The sequence below is a fragment of the Oncorhynchus kisutch genome, linkage group LG4 (genome assembly GCF_002021735.2).
Source record: "Oncorhynchus kisutch isolate 150728-3 linkage group LG4, Okis_V2, whole genome shotgun sequence".
Taxonomy (NCBI): domain Eukaryota; kingdom Metazoa; phylum Chordata; class Actinopteri; order Salmoniformes; family Salmonidae; genus Oncorhynchus; species Oncorhynchus kisutch.
The window spans coordinates 77,672,576-77,691,726 of NC_034177.2; the positions used below are offsets into that span (position 1 = coordinate 77,672,576).

The window sequence follows — 19,151 nt, forward strand, 5'->3', positions numbered from 1 at the left end:
TTGTTTGGGATGTTGCTTCATCTGGCTAAACTGAGGCAGAACAGGGCACCCCGCTGACCGATAACGGTGCTGATAGACCGGTTGGGACAGGAGCAAGGGAAAGGACTTTGTTGTGGTGAAGGTACATGGGCTGTCCAAACCCTCTGGTAAAATCACAAACAGTCAGCAATTCTAGCCTTGCAAACCACCGTACTTAACCATGGCAAAGTGACTGGGAATATGGCAGAATACAAACAGTGTAGTTTTTCCCTCTGAGGCAATCAAGCAGGCAAAAATTGTCAGTAGAGACAAAGGAGTCGCAATTCAATGGATCAGACACAGGGCATGTGGCAGGGTCTACAGACAATCACGGAATACAAAAGGGAAAACCAGCCACGTCGTGGACACCGACATCTTGCGAAGGCGTTTAAAATTTGTCCAGTAGCCCGTTTTGAGGATAAGTGTCACCGACGCGGCCCACTACCAAGGACTGTGGGCTCTCAGACATTTAAGCGTGTTAACCCCTTTCAAGGCTGCCGGCCCAGACGGCATCCCTAGCCGCGTCCTCAAAGTTGGGTGAAATTTGGCCCATTCCTCCTGACAGAGCTGGTGTAGTTGAGTCAGGTTTGTAGGCCTCCTTGCTCGTGCACGCTTTTTCAGTTCTGCCCACAAGTTGTCTATAGGATTGAGGTCAGGGCTTTGTGATGGCCACTCCAATACCTTGACTTTGTTGTCCTTAAGCCATTTTGCCACAATTTGGGAAGTATGCTTGGGGTCATTGTGCATTTGGAAGACCAATTTGCGACCAAGCTTTAACTTCCTGACTGAGGTCTTGAGATGTTGCTTCAATATATCCACATAATGTTCCATCCTCATGCCATCCATTTCGTGAAGTGCACCAGTCCCTCCTGCAGAAAAGCACACCAACATGCTGCCACCTCTGTGCTTCACAGTTGGGATGGTGTTCAGCTTGAAAGCATCCCCCTTTTTACTCCAAACATAACGATGGCCAAATAGTTCTATTATTGTCTCAGACCAGAAGAGAGGAAATTTCTCCAAAAAGTACAATCTTTGTCCCCATGTGCAGTGGCAAACCGTAGTCTGGCTTTTTTAATGGCGGTTTTGGAGCAGTGGCTTCCTCCTTGCTGAGCGGCCTTTCAGGTCATGTCGATATAGGACTCGTTTTACTATGGATATTGATACTTTTGTACCCATTTCCTCCAGCATCTTCACAAGGTCCTTTGCTGTTGTTCTGGAATTGATTTGCACTTCTCACCAAAGTACGTTCATCTCTAGGAGACAGAACGAGTCTCCTTCCTGTGCGGTATGACGGCTGCGTGGTCCCATGGTCTTCATACTTACGTACTACTGTTTGTACAGATGAACGTGGTACCTTGCTCCCAAGGATGAACCAGACTTATGGAGGTCTACAATTTTTTTTTTTGGTCCTGGCTGATTTATTTGGATTTTCCCATGATGTCAAGCAAAGAGGCACTGAGTTTGAAGGTAGGTCTTGAAATACATCCACATCTCCAATTAACTCAAATGATGTCAATTAGCCTAACAGAAGCTTCCATAGCCATGACATCATTTTCTGGAATTTTCCAAGCTGTTTAAAGGCACAGTCAACTTAGTGCATGTACACTTCTGACCCACTGGAATTGTGATAGTGAAATAATCTATATACTTTGTGCATGACACACAGTTGCCAAAACTATAGTTTGTTAACAAGAAGTGTGTGGAGTGGTTGAAAAACTGGTTTTAATGACTCCCTTAATGACAACCTAAGTGTACGTAAACTTCCGACTTCAACTGTACATAGACTTGAAATCCCTGGCCACTTCAGTAATGGAACACTAGTCACTTTTTTAAAAATTGCATATTTTTGCATGACTCATTTCATTTGTATATACTGTATTCTATTACACAGACATTGCTCATCCTAATAGATTACATTCTTTTCATTTTAGGTTGTGTGTATGGTTGTGAATTAGATATTACTGCACTGTTGGCGCTAGAAACAAGCATTTCACTACACCTGCAATAATATCAGCTAAACATGTGTATGTGACAAATAAAATTAGATTTAAAACTAGAAAAGGTAGTTAAATCTAGTTTTACGACACTCACTGAAATAACACGCTTGGAACGGGATTCTTCACATTTCTCACCACTTTAGTCTGCAAGTGAAGGGTGCAAATTGCCATTACTCTGAGATGGACAGGGTGCACTTGCGACAAGTGGGTTCAAGAGGACTCTTCAGAGCTCAAGATCTCTCCCTCTCTTCGAATGAGGAATGGTAACACGGCTAACTTCAAGCAATGCAAGCGGATACGCATGCATCAATTCAAACTTTGGCCAAGACTTCCTAAACATAAGCCAACATATAGCAGGACAACTGTTAATTACATGGAGGCTTGCAAGTCAAGGCTGACAAATCACATGTGGAATCACGAGTTCTTTCATCTTTTGAGCAGTAATAACGCTCACCCACTGTCCCCATGAACTAGAATTCCTCCTTTTAGGGAAAACAATATTTACCTACAGTGCTGGACTTCAGCATTTGACTGGTCACTGGGGGGCCATGTTTTAGATTAGACCTTGTTTTAAACACTCAGCTGCATCTATTAAGCAGGGTTGATTATTCTCTTGGCTCATCTCAGACATATGCACTGCAGATAGCACAGGTTGTTCCCATCTCTGCTCAGGGTGGGACAGTATTGGTGAGGAGCCAAGGAGAGGGGAGGAGGGCCAACAGCCCATGATTGATTACCTGCTTAGTGTGGCTTTAACATTCAGCATCTGTATCAGCAGAGAGAACAATGTTGAACTGTCATCACTAATCCATTTACTAAAATCTGTACTGCCAACCCACAGAAACTGGTCACTCGTTGAGCTTCCATTTCTACCATCCTGAAGGCTGTACACACGCTGTTTGTAGCCATCCATTTGGAAGATATTTATGTTGTATTCAAATCTAGGCTGTTATTGTTCAGGAGGTACAGGAATACTGCAGGGTACTGAATATGTAAATATTTCATACAGAAATGCATTCCAATGATTGTATGAAACCGATGGAAAATTGTTCCAGGAAAAACAAAGTAGCTTTTCAGTAATCAATAATGCTGAATAAACCATCTAACACCCAGGAATATAAAAACATCAATTATCAAATGTGCTTAGTATATGGGTACTATATTAAAATACAGATTTTGGCAGCACCAATGGGAGCCAGCACATTCTAAAACTGACTGCACACCCCAACAGTACAAAACATTGAGAACACCTTCCTTAGAACAGCCTCAATTCATCAGGGCATGGACTCTACAAGTTGTCGAAAGCGTTCCCCAGGGACGCTGGTCCATGTTGACTCCAAACGCATCCCACGGTTGCATCAAGTTGGCTGGATGTCCTTTGAGTGGTGGCAGAAAAAGTACCCAATTGTCATACTTGAGTAAAGATACCCAGTAAATACCAATTGAGTAAAAGTCTAAGTATACGCAAGTCCCACAAGTAAATATACTCAAGTGCCACAAATAAACGTAACTGCTCAAATATACTTACGTACCAAAAGTAGTCTCCCACCCTCTGAAGGCCAGCACACGTGCCTGCACTCCACCCTCCCTACAGTATGTGTTGTAACTCCATAACTCTGGGAGGAGGGCCAGAACTTTGACCTGCTAAGCATTCAACTTTTGGTTGTCAGGGATATTGTATGGAGTAAAAAGTATATTATTTTCTTTAGGAATGTAGTGAAGTAAAAGTTGTAAAAAAATATTTTTGGGAAATGGTAATGTACCTATATCACCCAAAAGCAACTGAAGTATTTTTACTTCAGTACTTTACAGCACTGGGTGGTGGACCATTAGATACAACTGTTGACCATGAAAAATCCAGCAGTGTTGCAGTTGACACAAACCGCTACACTTGGCACCTACTACTATACCCCCTACAAAAGGCAGTCTATTGCCATGCCCATTAACCCTTTGAATGGCGCACACACAAGCCATGTCTCAACGCTTAAAAATCCTTCTTTAACCTGGCTCCCATTCATCTACACTGGTTGAAGTAGATTTAACAATTGATATCATTAAGAAATCATAGCTTTCACATTGAGTCACCTGGTCAGTCTGTCATGGAAAGAGGTGTGCTTAATGTTTAGTACAGCCAGCGCATATCCACAACAGATTACCTGCAGCACATCTCCAATATACATCTCCCACCCTCTGAAGGCCAGCACGAAGGACAGAACACGTGCCTGCACTCCACCCTCCCTACAGTATGTGTTGTAACTCCATAACTCTGGGAGGAGGGCCAGAGCTGAGCACGCAGACTCCAGCATCCTCAGTGCTGTCAGTGTAGCCCTATGCCGATCGACCGGCAGAATGCCCCGGCCAGATGAGAGCCTTCATGAATCATCGCTCACCTTGGACGATTCCCAGGGCATCTCGGACCATAGTGCTGCTCCTCCCCAAGAGCATTGTGGGATGTCATGTTAATCTATTTAGATTATATACGCAAGTCTCTGCACATACTCACGTCGCTCTGATTTTAGAGCAGAGCTGCACGAGAGCTCAGCTAGGTCATCCGTAGGTCAGTCACTTGTTTTGGCAGGATAATGGTTAGCACAGCACGCTAGCTTCTGGAGTACAAGATTCCGTTGTTGACGTGAGATGGAGTCGCTTCTCATCTGCTCAAGGCGAGTCAATCACGTAGATACCGTGTATCAATAAGGACAGGAGTTGTTCCTGACCATGTGGCCTGGCGAGGAAATTGGACATCCCCAGTTCTTGTTCCTCTCAGTTCTGATGTCAGACACCAATCTCCTGCTGGGTGACATTATTGGCAGGTCAGACGAGCAAACAATCCCCTCTCCACTGGGGAATCAATTCTGGGTTGTGACTGTGAGCCATGGGGCTGAATTATGTGTTCAAGGACAGGCTCCCAGGGCCTTGCCTGTGGACCCCACTATTCCCAGCATGCCATGTGTGGGACAGTGTGTATTCAAAGAAAAATACTCCAGAGCAAATCTCCTTAATACCTCCTCAGCACAGCTCAACCCCCCCAGCCTTAGTAAAAATGAAACTCCCACAAGAGTGTATTTTAAGCAGAGACGGACACAGTTACTGACAAGGCTCACAATCACCCCCACACACACACAAACAAGCAAACGTCAAATGAAGGAGAATCTGGGCGCAGCACTGTAGTAGGATATTATTTTGGAAAAGCTTGTGCCATTATGCTGGTTAACATATGCAGTTATTCCAGGGACCTCTAGTTCTAAGGATGGAGAGGAGACAGGCTTTACAGGATCCAGACCGCCTGCATGTTGAGGCTGTCATAACAATAATATTACTGAATGTGGATCCTGGCAAGACATCACAGCCCACAGAATCAGAATGAGACTGAAGTAGACATACGCACAGTGAAAGTAGAGTTTAAAGACCCTTGTAATGTCTAATCGTGGTTTCACACTGACTATCGTTATGAACTCATGTCACCTGTTTTCATGACTTCTACCAGTGGGGTCTGCACTGTGATTAAATTGAACTGTCGAAATCTCATGGGCTCAAAAATGTATATTGGTGCTTCAATGTTCCTTTCCTTATACTGACATTATGTGGGGGTGTTTGCAGAATGATTCTTCAGAGAGAACAGATTAACATTGTATCTCTCCTTGGCTAGTGTTTTACACCCACTATAACATTATCACTGAGCTGCCACATCTGCAGAACTACATTTATTTGAATTGCGAGCATCCACCACTTCGTGCATAGAACATCCCATGCTCACAGACTGTGTGTAGTGTTACAGCTAATGTTGTAAGTAGCCTTTGGCTACATGCAAATCAAATTAAAGTAATCCCAGAGAAGGTCATGTCGCAAACTCCCCCTTCTCTCCCCCGCTCATGTTTCCCCCATTAACAAAATGCAGAACTGAAAAGCCCCCAAAAAGTCAAAGGACATTATCTCAGACACACACATTGCCAATGCCTTGGATTTCATACATACTCAAAGTAAACATGTAAAGCTGAAATAAAAAAGACACCAGAATCACAAGAAGCTTATTTCTCTCAAATGTTGTGTACAAATTTGATTACATCCCTGTTAGTGAGCATTTTTCCTTTGCCAAGATAATCCATCCACCTGACAGGTGTGGCATATCAAGAAGATGATTAGCGTGCAATTGGCATGCTGACTGCAGGAATGTCCAACAGAGCTGTTGCCAGAGAATTTAATGTTAATGTCTATACTATAAGCCACCGCCAACGTAATTTTAGAGAATTTGGCAGTACGTCCAACCGGCCTCACAACCGCAGACCATGTGTAACCACGCCAGCCAAGGACCTCCACATCCAGCTTCTTCAGGATCGACGCCAGCCAAGGTCCTTCAGGACCGTCAGAGGGAGTGTGGGGGTACGGAGGAGTATTTGTGTCTGTAATAAAGCCCTTTAGTGGGGAAACTCATTCTGATTGGCTGGGCCTGGCTCCCAAATGAGTGGGCCTACACCCTCCCAGGCCCACTCATGGCTGCTCCCCTCCCCAGTAATGTGAAATCCACAGATTAGGGCCCAATTAATTTATTTCAATAGTCCGATTTCCTTCTATGAACTAAGTCAGTAAAAGCTTTGAAATAGTTGCATTCATACCTCTGTTCATAAGTCCATAGCTCCTAGGCCTGGAGCCATGCACACATTGTTCTATATTGTGTGCACACCCAAGAGCCAAACTGCATGGGGCCATGAGTGAATACACATGACTTAGTCTGAATATGAAAAAAAACATGGATGACCTGTAGCTGTTCTGTTGAGCAGTAGAGACATTAGTCTCCAAACCCCTGAGGTCCAGCCCAACTGGCAAGTGTCTTCAATTACATTTTTTAACCTCTCCCTGTCCGAGTCTAATACCAACATGTTTTAAGCAGACCACCATAGTGCCTGTGCCCTAAAACACTAAGGTAACCTGCCTAAATGACTACTGACCCACATCTGTAGCCATGAAGTGATTTGAACGGCTGATCATGGCTCACAACACTAATTATTCCAGAAACCCTAGACCCAATCTAATTTGCATACCACCCCAACAGCTCCACAGATGATGCAATCGCTATTGCACTCCACACTGCCCTTTCACACCTGGAAAAAAGGAACACCTATGAATAGAATGCTATTCATTGACTACAGCGCAGCATTCAACACCAGGGTGCCCTCAAAAGCTCATTATTAAGCTAAGGACCCTGAGACTAAACACCTCCCTCTGCAACTGGATCCGGGACTTCCTGACGGGCCGCCCCCAGGTGGTACGGGTAGGTAACAACACATCAGCCACACTGATCCTCAACACAGGGGCCCCTCAGGGGTGCGTGCTCAGTCCCCTTCTGTACTCCCTGTTCACCCACGACTGCGTGGCCAAAGAAGGACTCCAACACCATCATTAAGTTTGCCAATGACAGTGGTATGTAGGCCTTGTCACCGACAACGACGAGACAGCCTATAGGGAGGTCAGACCTGGCCATATGGTGCCAGGACAACAACCTCACCCTCAACGTGATCAAGACAAATGAGATGATTGTGGACTACAGGAAAAAGAGGACCGAGCACACCCCCATTCTCATCGATGGGGCTGCAGTGAGAGCTTCAAGTTCTTTGGTGTCCACATCACCAACAAACTAACATGGTCCAAGCACACCAAGACAGTTGTGAAGAGGGCACAACAAAACCTATTCCCTCTCAGGAGACTGAAGATTTGGCATAGGTCCTCAGGAACTCAAAAAGTTCTACAGCTGCACCATCAAGAGCATCCTGGCTGGTTGAATCACTGACCGGTATGGCAACTGCTCGGCCTCCAACCGCAGTTGCCATACAGTACATCACTGGGGCCACGCTTCTTGCCATCCAGGACCTCTATACCAGGCGGTGTCAGAGGAAGGCCCTAAAAATTGTCAAAGACCCCAGCCACCCTAGTCATAGACTTCTCGGCTACCGCACAGGAAACGATCCCGGAGAGCTAAGTCAAGGTCCAAGAGGATTCTAAACGGCTTCTACCCCTAAGCCATAAGACTCCTGAACACCTAATCAAAATGGCTATCCAGACTATTTGCATTGCCCCCCCCCCCACACACACACACCACTGCTACGCTGTTATCTATGCATAGTCGCTTAAATAACTTTACCTCATCTAACCAGTGCCCCTTGTATAGTCTCGCTATTGTTATTTTACTGCTGCTCTTTAATTACTTGTTACTTCTATATCTTTGCAGTTTAAAAAAAAAATACGGATTTGTTGGTTAGGGGCTCGTGAGTAAGCATTTCACTGTAAAGTCAACACCTGTTGTATGCGGCACATGTGACTAATACAACTTGATTTGAGTTGGTAAACACTCCCCCTGTCAAGTCAATTCCACAGACCAAGCCTCTGCACACTCCCACTAAAACACCAACAGTCAGCCTACTCTACTCACCTACAACACCATATGAATGATTACATGCCATCCTTATACCAAAGTATCCATTAAATCGCTCACACACACAGGTTAACCACTTCAGTGCTACACAAATCTCCCACTCCTAAACAGTTGTTCAGAATAGATGACACCATGGGTACAACTGTAGTAGTCAGACTGCTGACCCCAGCTGAGGTCATCCCTGGGTCACAAAGTTATCCGTGGTTGTACACAACGTGAGGCAAACCAGGATTAGCACTGGAGAAATGTAACAGGTCTCAAACAGGTTCTGTGTAGAGCAGAGTGTAAACGGAAAAGGGAAAACTTAATCTCTGTACTGAGAAGAATGGTATGATGGTGGTGGGAAATAAACTACTGCTCTTGTCAATAAACTAAATGGATGCCAGACCTTGCGGTAAAGGACAGGAGAAGAGGTACAAGGTATAGAGTAATTGGGAATTGAGAGGTCCTTTCAACAATGAACTCTGATCCCTTTATTTATACAGACATGTCCAGAGACGAGAGAGAATCCAATCCTAAACTAAAACATCCGGGGGGGGGGGGGGGGGGAGATAAAATAAGAGCGAGAGAAAATACCTTTCCGGCTGAAACAGGGTTGCCTATATTTAGCCAGGGTTGTGCCATTGAGCAAACGCACCAGTTCTGTCACAGTTCCATTTCCTACAGCTTTCCAGCACTTTCCACCTTTCCCCTCCCTGATGGGACATCAACCCACTTACAGCCTTGTGGAAACATCTGGCTGTTCATCTACCAGGCAAGGTGACCCCAGCCATTCTCACAGAGGAGCGCACTCAGCCTGGGCTGCACAGCTCAGCTGACCTGGGGTCCCAGAGATGGAGAGGCTACAGTGGGATTATACAGGTCAGGCCTAACCCTCTAACGGGGAAACCAAACCCACTCACAGGTAAATTCTGTGTTGATCTTACTTGAAAGGAGCACTAGGACATTGGAGATGTATATAAACCTGTTTAATATGGCTGGGATCCCGTTAACGGGATGGATATGACAGCCAGTGAAAGTGCAGGGCGACAAATTCAAAAACAGAAATCTCAACTAAAATTCCTCAGACAGAGTAGTATTTTACAACATTTTAAAGATAAACTTGTTAATCCCGCCAGTGTCCGATTTCAAAAAGGCTTTACGACGAAAGCACAACATTTTGTTAGGTCAGCACCTATTCACAGAAAAACAGCAATTTTTCCAGCCAAAGACAGGAGTCACAAAAAGCAGAAAGAAAATCACCTCATCTTTGATGATCGTCATCAGATGACACGTATGTTTTGTTCAATAAAGTTAATTTATAGCCAAAAATCTGTTTACATTGGCGCATTTTCAGTAATGTTTTGCCTCCAAAACATCCAGTGATTTTGCAGAGCCACAGGAATTTACAGAAATACTCATAAACATTGATAAGACACAAGTATTTTACACGGAACTTTAGATAAACCTCTCCTTAATGGAACCGCTGTGTCAGATTTTTTTTTTACTTTACGGAAAAAGCACACCATGCTATAATCTGAGTACAGCACTCTAAGCCCAAACAAGCCATAAAGATATCTGCCATGTTGTGGAGTCAGATGTCAGAAAAACATAAATATTCACTTACCTGTGATGATCATCAGAATGCACACCCAGGAATCCCAGTTCCACAATAAATGTTTGATTTGTTCCATAAAGTCCATCATTTATGTCCAAACACCTTTTTGTTCGCACGTTCAATACACAATCCAAACTCACTACGTGCGGGCAAGTCCATGCAAAAGTTCAGAAGAAGTCATAATTAAGTTCGTAGAAACATGTCAAACGATGTACAGAATCAATCTTTAGGATGTTAACATAAAATCTCCAATAATATTCCAACCGGAGAATTCCTTTGTCTGTAGAAATGCAATGGGACACAGGTCTAACTCACATGAACGCGAGTTGTCAGCTCATGACACTGCCAGACCCATGACTCAAAGAGCCCTCATTCCCCCTCCTTCACAGTAGAAGCATCAAACAAGTTTCTAAAAACTTTTGACATTTAGTGGAAGCCTTAGGATGTGCCATATGACCAATATCCCACTGTATAGTCGATAGGCCGATGAGTTGTAAAACTACAAACCCCAGATTTCCAACTTCCTGGTTGGATTTCAAGTTTCTGCCTGCCATATGAGTTCTGTTATACACAGACATCATTGAAACAGTTTTAGAAACAGTGTTTTCTATCCAAATCTACTAATATCCATATATTAACAACTGGGCCTGAGTAGCAGGCAGTTTACTCTGGGCACCTTATCCAAGCTTCTCAATACTGCCCCCAGCCATAAGAGGTTAACCTTTTAGGGATAGGGGGCAGCATTGTCACTTTGGATGAATGGTGTGGCCATAGTGAACTGCCTCCTACTCTGTCTCAGATGCTAATATATGCATATTATTATTACTATTGGATAGAAAACACTGAAGTTTCTAAAACTGTTTGAATTATGTCTGTGAGTATAACAGAACTCATTGGGCAGGCAAACTTCCAAACAGGAAGTGGAAATTCTGGGGCTGGTTGATTTAACTCATCGCCTATTCACATCCAAATAAGATATGGATCTGTTCCCACTTCTGACGCCTTCCACTAGATGTCAGTCAGTAGAACGTGGAATGATGCCTCGTGTGATGTGGGGCCGGATGGGAGGGGAATGAGTCACTGGTCTAGCAGAATGCCAGTTCCTGGTTATGCGCAGTACTCATTATAGCGTCATGCGTTCCATTACTCTGTATACAAAAACGAATGCGCCGGTTGGAACGTTATTGGATATATGATAATAACATCCTGAAGATTCTCTACTTAGTTTGACCAGTTTATTCGACCTGGAATACAACTTTAAGTTTGTCCGAATTCGCCTGGACCAGTGCCAGCTTTTAAACATGTGAACTAAACGTGCTAGCAAAAGTAGCTAATTGGACACTAGTAATGGACATTCAAAAACAAAACGATTTATTGCCGAACTAGGGTTCCTTGCACTGCATTCTGATGAAAGCGCAAAGGGAATATTTGTGATGTAATTTCGTATTTCTGTTGACGCAAACATGGCGGAGAAATATATTTACGTCTGAGCGCCATCTCAGATTGCATGGTATGCTTTTTTCGTAACATAAAAAAAAAAAAAATTGACACAGCGGTTGCATTAAGAACCAGTGTATCTTTAATTGTGTAACATGTATCTTTCGTCAACGTTTGATTCTTTCTGTTATGACGTAGCTCTGTCTAACATAAATATATGTTGCATTCGCTGTAAAACATTTTAAAAAATCAGACACGATTGGTAGATTACAGCAAATGAAAAACATCTTGTTATTGGACTTGTTAATGTGTGAAAGCTAAATATTTTTTCATTTCCCGTGCTGCCTTTTCAGCGGAATGTTAGGGGAGGTTCAGTTATCAGAACGTGTCCTAGACAAGTTGATGTACATTTACTTTTTTTACAAACATCTGGAATAAAAGTTGCCCTAAACTTGAGGCATTAATAAAGTTACATTATTCAAGAATCAAATGGGTACAAATAATTAATGTATACATCTAAAAATTGATGAACTAACTACAGATTACCTCTTTAAAAAGGAACAAACCCAACCAAAAGTAGAATCTCATTCTCTTGATTGAAGAAAGAGGGAGAGAGAGGACAGAACAGGTTCCCACTGCAGGGCAGGCTGGCCTCATTCCTGAAAATAGACATCACCTGCTTGCTTATCTGCCACCAAGTTAAAGTACTCTTATAGGACAATGAGCATTCCTCAGTTCTCCCAGAGAGCTAGAAATAAGTTCCTCCTTCAGTAAACAAACACCCATCACTTCACAAGACAAGAAGCCTGTGAGAGGTTAACAGGATTCCCCCGGGGGAAAATGTATGAACACTACTCTGCACTAATAACTGATGACACAGCGAGCTCGTTTTGCATGGCCCAGATGGGCAGGGCTTGAACATTTTTAGACCATTCCAGTCATCCTTAATTGAAATTACCACCCACCCGGGGCCCCGAGCCATGCAAAAGGAACTTGTCCACCTACTGGCTTGGTACATGGGTAGAAAACAGAGGATCGAGAGAATAAATATATATTACACAGTTAAAAAAAATTAAAAAATAAGGGAACACTAAAATAACACATCCTAGATCTGAATTAAATATTCTTAAATACTTTTACATAGTTGAACGTGCGGACAACAAAAATCACAAATTATCAATGGAAATCAAATTTATCAACCCATGGAGGTCTGGATTTGGAGTCAGACTCAAAATTGAAGTGGAAAACCGCACTACAGGCTGATCCAACTTTGATGTAATGTCCTTAAAACAAGTCAAAATGAGGCTCAGTAGTGTGTGTGTGTGTGTGTGTGTGGCCTCCACGTGCCTGTATGACCTCCCTACAACGCCTGCTCCTGATGAGGTGGCGAATGGTCTCCTGAGGGATCTCCTCCCAGACCTGGACTAAAGCATCCGCCAACTCCTGGACAGTCTGTGGATGGAGCGAGACCAAATTTCCCAGATGTGCTCAATTGGATTCAGGTCTGGGGAAGGGGCAGGCCAGTCCATAGCATCAATGCGTTCCTCTTGCAGGAACTGCTGACACTCCAGCCACATGAGGTCTAGCATTGTCTTGCATTAGGAGGAACCCAGGGCCAACCGCACCAGCATATGGTCTCACAAGGGGTCTGAGGATGTCATCTCGGTACCTATTGGCAGTCAGGCTACCTCTGGCGAGCACATGAAATGCCACCCCCCACCATAACTGACCCACCGGTCATGCTGGAGGATGTTGCAGGCAGCAGAAAGTTCTCCACGGCGTCTCCAGACTGTCACATGTGCTCAGTGTGAACCTGCTTTCATCTGTGAAGAGCACAGGGCGCCAGTGGCGAATTTGCCAATCTTGGTGTTCTCTGGCAAATGCCAAACGTCCTGCACGGTGTTGGGCGGTAAGCACAACACCCACCTGTGGACGTCGGGCCCTCATACCACCCTCATGGAGTCTTTCTGACCGTTTGAGCAGACACATGCACATTTGTGGCCTGGATGTCATTTTGCAGGGCTCTGGCAGTGCTCCTTCTTGCACAAAGGCGGAGGTAGCGGTCCTGCTGCTGGGTTGTTTCCCCTCCTACGGCCTCCTCCACGTCTCCTGATGTACTGGCCTGTCTCCTGGTAGCGCCTCCATGCTCTGGACACTACGCTGACGGACAGAGCAAACCTTCTTGCCACAGCTCGCATTGATGTGCCATCCTGGATGAGCTGCACTACCTGAGCCACTTGTGTGGATTGTAGACTCCGTCTCATGCTACCACTAGAGTGAAAGCACCGCCAGCATTCAAAAGTGACCAAAACATCAGCCAGGAAGCATAGGAACTGAGAAGTGGTCTGTGGTTATCACCTGCAGAACCACCCCTTTATTGGGGGTGTCTTGCTAATTGCCTATAATTTCCACCTGTTGTCTATTCCATTTGCACAACAGCATGTGAAATTTGTCAATCAGTGTTGCTTCCTAAGTGGACAGTTTGATTTCACAGAAGTGTGATTGACTTAAGAGTTACATTGTGTTGTTTAAGTGTTCCCTTTATTTTTTTGAGCAGTATATATATATATATTTCCACATGACCGTGGGGTGAGACAGGGATGCAGTTGAGCCCCACCCTCAACATATATATCAACGAACTGGCACGGGCACTAGAACAGTCTGCGCCACCCAGCCTCACCCTACTAGAATCAGAAGTCAAATGTCAACTGTTTGTTGATGATCTGGTGCTTCTTTCCAACCAATGAGGGCCTATAGCAGCACCTAGATCTTCCGCACAGATTCTTTCAGACCTGGGCCCTGACAGTAAATCCCTGTAAAACAAAAATGGTATTCCAAAAAAAGGTAAAGTTACCAAGATCAAATACAATAAATTCTATCAAGATACTGTTGCCCATCCAGATCTGGCCAAAAACATATATACTTGAATCAGTAATAAAACCCATTGCCCTTTATGGTTGAGGTCCACTCAAACCAAGAACTCACAAAATGGGACAAACACCAATTGAGAAACTGAATGCAGACACCTGCAAAAATATCCACAGCGAACGTAAAACACAAAACAATGCATGCAGAGCAAAATTAGGCCAATACATGCTAATTGCCAAAATCCTGAAAAGAGCAGTTAAATTCTACAACCACCTAAAAAGGAAGTGATTCCCAAACCTTCCACAACAAAGCCATCCTCTACAGAGAGATTAACCTGGAGAAGAGTCACCCAAGCAAGCTGGTCCTGGGGCTCTGTTCACAAACACACCCAACAGAGCCCCAGGACAGCAATACAATTAGACCCACCTAAATCATGAGGGGAAAATATAATTATGGGACACATTGGAAAGAATTAACAAAAAAAAACAACGCAAACTAGATACCTGACCACTGTGACTGACCCAAATTGAGGACAGTTGTGACTATGTACAGACTCAGTGAGCATAGCCTTGCTATTGAGAAAGGCCGCCGTAGACAGACCTGGCTCTCAAGAGAAGACAGGCTATGGCCACACTGCCCATAAAATGAGGTGGAAACTGAGCTGCACTTCCTAACCTCCTGCCCAATGTATGACCATAGAGATACACATTTCCCTCAGATTACACAGATCCACAAAGAATTCGATAACGCCCATTTCTATTGGGTGAAATACCAGTGTACTATCAAAGCAGCAAGATTTGTGACCTGTTGCCACAAGAAAAGGGACACCAGCAAATAACACCATTGTAAATACAACCCATATATTTATTTTCCTTTTTGTACTTGAACTATTTGCGTATTGTTTCAACACTGTATATAGCCATAACATTTGAAATGTCTATTCCTTTGGAACTTTTGAGAGTAATGTTTCCTGTTTATTTTTAATGGTTTATTTCACTTTGGTTTCCCATGCCAATAAAGCCCTTTGAATTGAAAAAAAAAATGGAGGACAAGTGGAGAGATACATTCTTTTATCATTATGATCACAGTCACACTCATGCTAGAGCACAGCCAACCAGCACAAACTACGGCCAAGGGCTCACGAGTAGGCTACTGGCCTGTGATGCCAGTCATACTAAAAACTGAGCAGAAAACATGGCTATGGACTTGTATGTGTCAGTTTCCTCCTGAAAGGCTGAATATAGCCAATACGCTGAAAGAGCACGAGGGTTTGTGAAATGGTGGTAAATATTTACAGTAATGTTCAATAGCAAGAGACCTGCTCACTCAAAATATACACAGTGTACAAAACACATTCCTAATACTGAGTTGCTCTCCTTTGTCCTCAGCCTCAATTCATCAGGGCATGGACTCTACAAAGTGTTGAAAACATTCCACAGGGATGCTGGCCCATGTTGACTCCAATGTTCGCACAGTTGTGTCAAGTTGGCTGGATGTCCTTTGGGTGGTGGACCATTCTTGAAACACACGGGAAACTGTTGAGGGTGAAAAAAACAGCAAAATTGCAGTTCTTCACACAAACCAGTGCACCTGGTACCTACTACCATACCCCGTTCAAAGGCACTTACACTAAGTTTGTGGACACCCCTTCAAATTAGTGGATTCTGCTATTTCAGCCACACCGGTTGCTGACAGGTGTATAAAATAGAGCACAGACATGCAATCCAGAGAAAAACATTAGCAGTAGATTGTCCCGTACTGAAGAGCTCAGTGACCTTCAGTGTGGCACCATCATAGGATGCCCGCTTCACCAACAAGTCAGTTCGTCAAATTTCTGCCCTGGTCAACTATAAGTGCTGTTATTGTGAAGAGAAAACGTCAAAGAGCAACAGCTCAGCTGCGAAGTGGTAGGCCACACAAGCTCAGAACAGGCCCACCGAGTGCTGAAACATGTACAAAATTAACATAAAAAGTCCGACCTCTGTTGCAACACTCACAGTTCCAAAGTGCCTCTGGAAGCAACGTCAGCACAACGACTTTGTCGGCAGCTTCAAGACTAAGATCAATATATGCAATGCTAAGTGCCGGCTGGAGTGGTGTAAAGCTCGCCGCCATTGGACTCCGGAGCAGTGGAAACGCGTTCTCTAGAGTGATGATTCACGCTTCACCATCTGGCAGTCCAACGGACGACTCTGGATGTGGTGGATGCCAAGAGAACACTTCCTGTCCAAATGAATTATGCCGACTTTAATGTTTGGTGGAGGAATAATGGTCTGGGGCTGTTTTTCCATGTTTTGGGCTAGGCCCCTTAGTTCCAGTGAAGTGAAATATTAACAGTACAGCATATAATTACATTCTAGACAATTCTGTGCTTCCAACTTTGTGGCAACAGTTTGGGAAGGCCCATTCCTGACAAAATGGTTTGTCGAGATCGGTGTGGAAGAACTTGACTGGCCTGCTCAGAGCCCTGACCTCAATTCCATTGAACACCTTTGGGATGAATTGGAACGCAGACTGCGAGCCAGGCCTAATCGCCTAACCTCACAATGCGCTTGTGGCTGAATGGAAGCAAGTCCCCACTGCAATGTTCCAACATTTTATTGGACCAGGTCTCTCTTGAAAAAGACCTGTATATATAAAAGGTTCAATAATTATTTATTTTAATAGTGGAAAGCATTCCCAGAAAAGTGGAGGCTGTTACTTACAGCAGCAAAGAGGGGGGACCAACTCCATATCAATACCCATGATTTTTGTAGGAGTTGTTCGACATGAAGGTGTCCACATACCTTTGGCCATGTAATGTATACATTTTGTCTTGCCCAGTCAACATCTGAATGGCAGTGCGCTGCCCTACGGGACTCCGAATCACAGCCAGTTGTGATGCATCCTGGATTCGAACCAGGGTGTCTGTAGTGAAGCCTCTAGCACCGAGATGCAATGCCTTAGACCTCTGCGCCACTCGGGAGCCCAATGATGTCTCAATTGTCTGATGGCTTAAAAATATTTTAATTTGTCCCCTCCCCCTCTATACTGATTCAAGTAGAAATAACATCAGTAAGGGATCGTAGCTTTCACCTGGTCAGTCTCATGGAAAGAGCAGTTGTTCCTAATGTTTTGTACATTCAATATAGACCCTGCAGCAGAGCAATGATTTACAACCAAACTCTGACTCACGACTGTCAGTGACACTCCGGACAGCAAAGCCAATGCCCTGGATATCTCATAATCACAAGGCGTTCGTAACCATTTAAAAGGCCTCAAAGCCCACCTTGCTCAATATAGTGACAACCCCGTTTGGCACAAACATGTGAAGACGTGAGGCAAATGGGGGGATTTCACCACCAAAGGGTCGTTTCAGCAGTTTGGCTGTGATTTAAATTGTGCCAATGACATGACGTCACTAAATGTTTTCAACTCCCGGTAAACATTAAAGGGTAGCCTCGAGCCACATGTAGCAGAGAGCAGACTCCGATGTGACATAGGCCTACAGCGAGCGATACATGCATCTCCTATCTGATTACATAATAGCTTCAAGTTATACAGACGGTACCGAGATGTAATTCTTCCTCAATATCATTACGCACATTTAATACAATAAAGTCCAGAATTTTGCTTTGAATGTCGCATTTTATCAGTGTTTGGTTTGAAATCATAGCAATGTTTCCATAAACAAGGGCGGCCACGCCTGCATCTCTTCAAAGAGCTGTAGGGTGGCTCCTTGTGTAAACCGTTATATACATTCTCAAACCTCCATATTAACATGGCGCAATGTGTGACTGCGAACCAAGTACCCTACAGATTAGATGCTCTCTGAATGAATGGCCTTTAGAAAAACAACGCCGCACAAACACATACATCTGATAGTTCAAACAAAGACAACTGTAACAGGGTCAAATATAAACACATGAACTTCGAAATCTGAGTAATGTGGATGGAACAAGATCTGTTCGGTTCCACAATATTTTTTAAACAGTAACTGATTCTAACTGGATACAAAGAGAATTCTTATTGCGGTGTAATCTGTTTAGAGCGGTCCGGAGCGTAGTCTCCATCGCCGAGAAGAGCCCCAAGCCAATATCCTATCTCAATAAAATAATTGCACAAACTTACCAATCAACAATTTCGGAGAAGCCTGCAAACAGCACGCAGCCAGACACTGGACGAGAAAAACGCAGAATCCTGATGGAGTCCTCCTCACCACCTTTCTTGCTGCAACTGCAGCACAATCTCGACAATGGGCGGAGACTTCGTCCGCAAGGTCTCACGCGCCAAGTGGGTTCTGCGCAAGGCTACCTCGTCAGTGGTCGCGCTCCTCTGCTCAGATATTGCATGCATCAACCAATGGTTGCGTGACACGTCAACTACTGTGTCATTGACTGACAATTGCTATGACATATGATATTGTTAACTGATACTGAAAATACCTGTCCAGGCGTTGTAAGATCTTGCAGACGTCAACAACGCCTGGGCAGAGGAGCGCGTCCAAAACATCTCCACGTGCGTGATTCAGGGCAATTACCAGACGTTTGAAATTAAAAGTGGGACATTATTGCGGTCTATATCTCAATGCTGCCACTGTATAATATGCTGTGTCAGCATAGCTATTTAATTAAATGTAGAATTGTACATACATTTGCACTTGTATCAACCAGCTGAGCATTAATAAATTAAATCAGGACTGGTAAAAGCACAAGCCAAAGAAAATCGTGTGTCCTAAACACATTGTAGACTGTAGACACATTGGAAATTCTTTGTGGAAATTCTTGGAAGATTCGATAGTGTCATCATAAAGTAAAGATTGTGTTAT

General features: G+C 44.0%; 1 protein-coding gene across 1 annotated transcript in view; it reads right to left on the bottom strand.

Annotated features, from left to right (window-relative positions):
• The window catches only part of LOC109890026 (spectrin beta chain, non-erythrocytic 1-like), a 129,451-nt gene extending 110,807 nt beyond the window's left edge, over nucleotides 1-18,644 (bottom strand). Inside the window, exon 1 of the mRNA XM_020481985.2 lies at nucleotides 18,455-18,644. The gene's annotated coding sequence lies outside the window, so the exon portion shown is untranslated. The remainder of the gene's footprint in view (nucleotides 1-18,454) is intronic.
• Nucleotides 18,645-19,151: the final 507 nt, after the last annotated feature.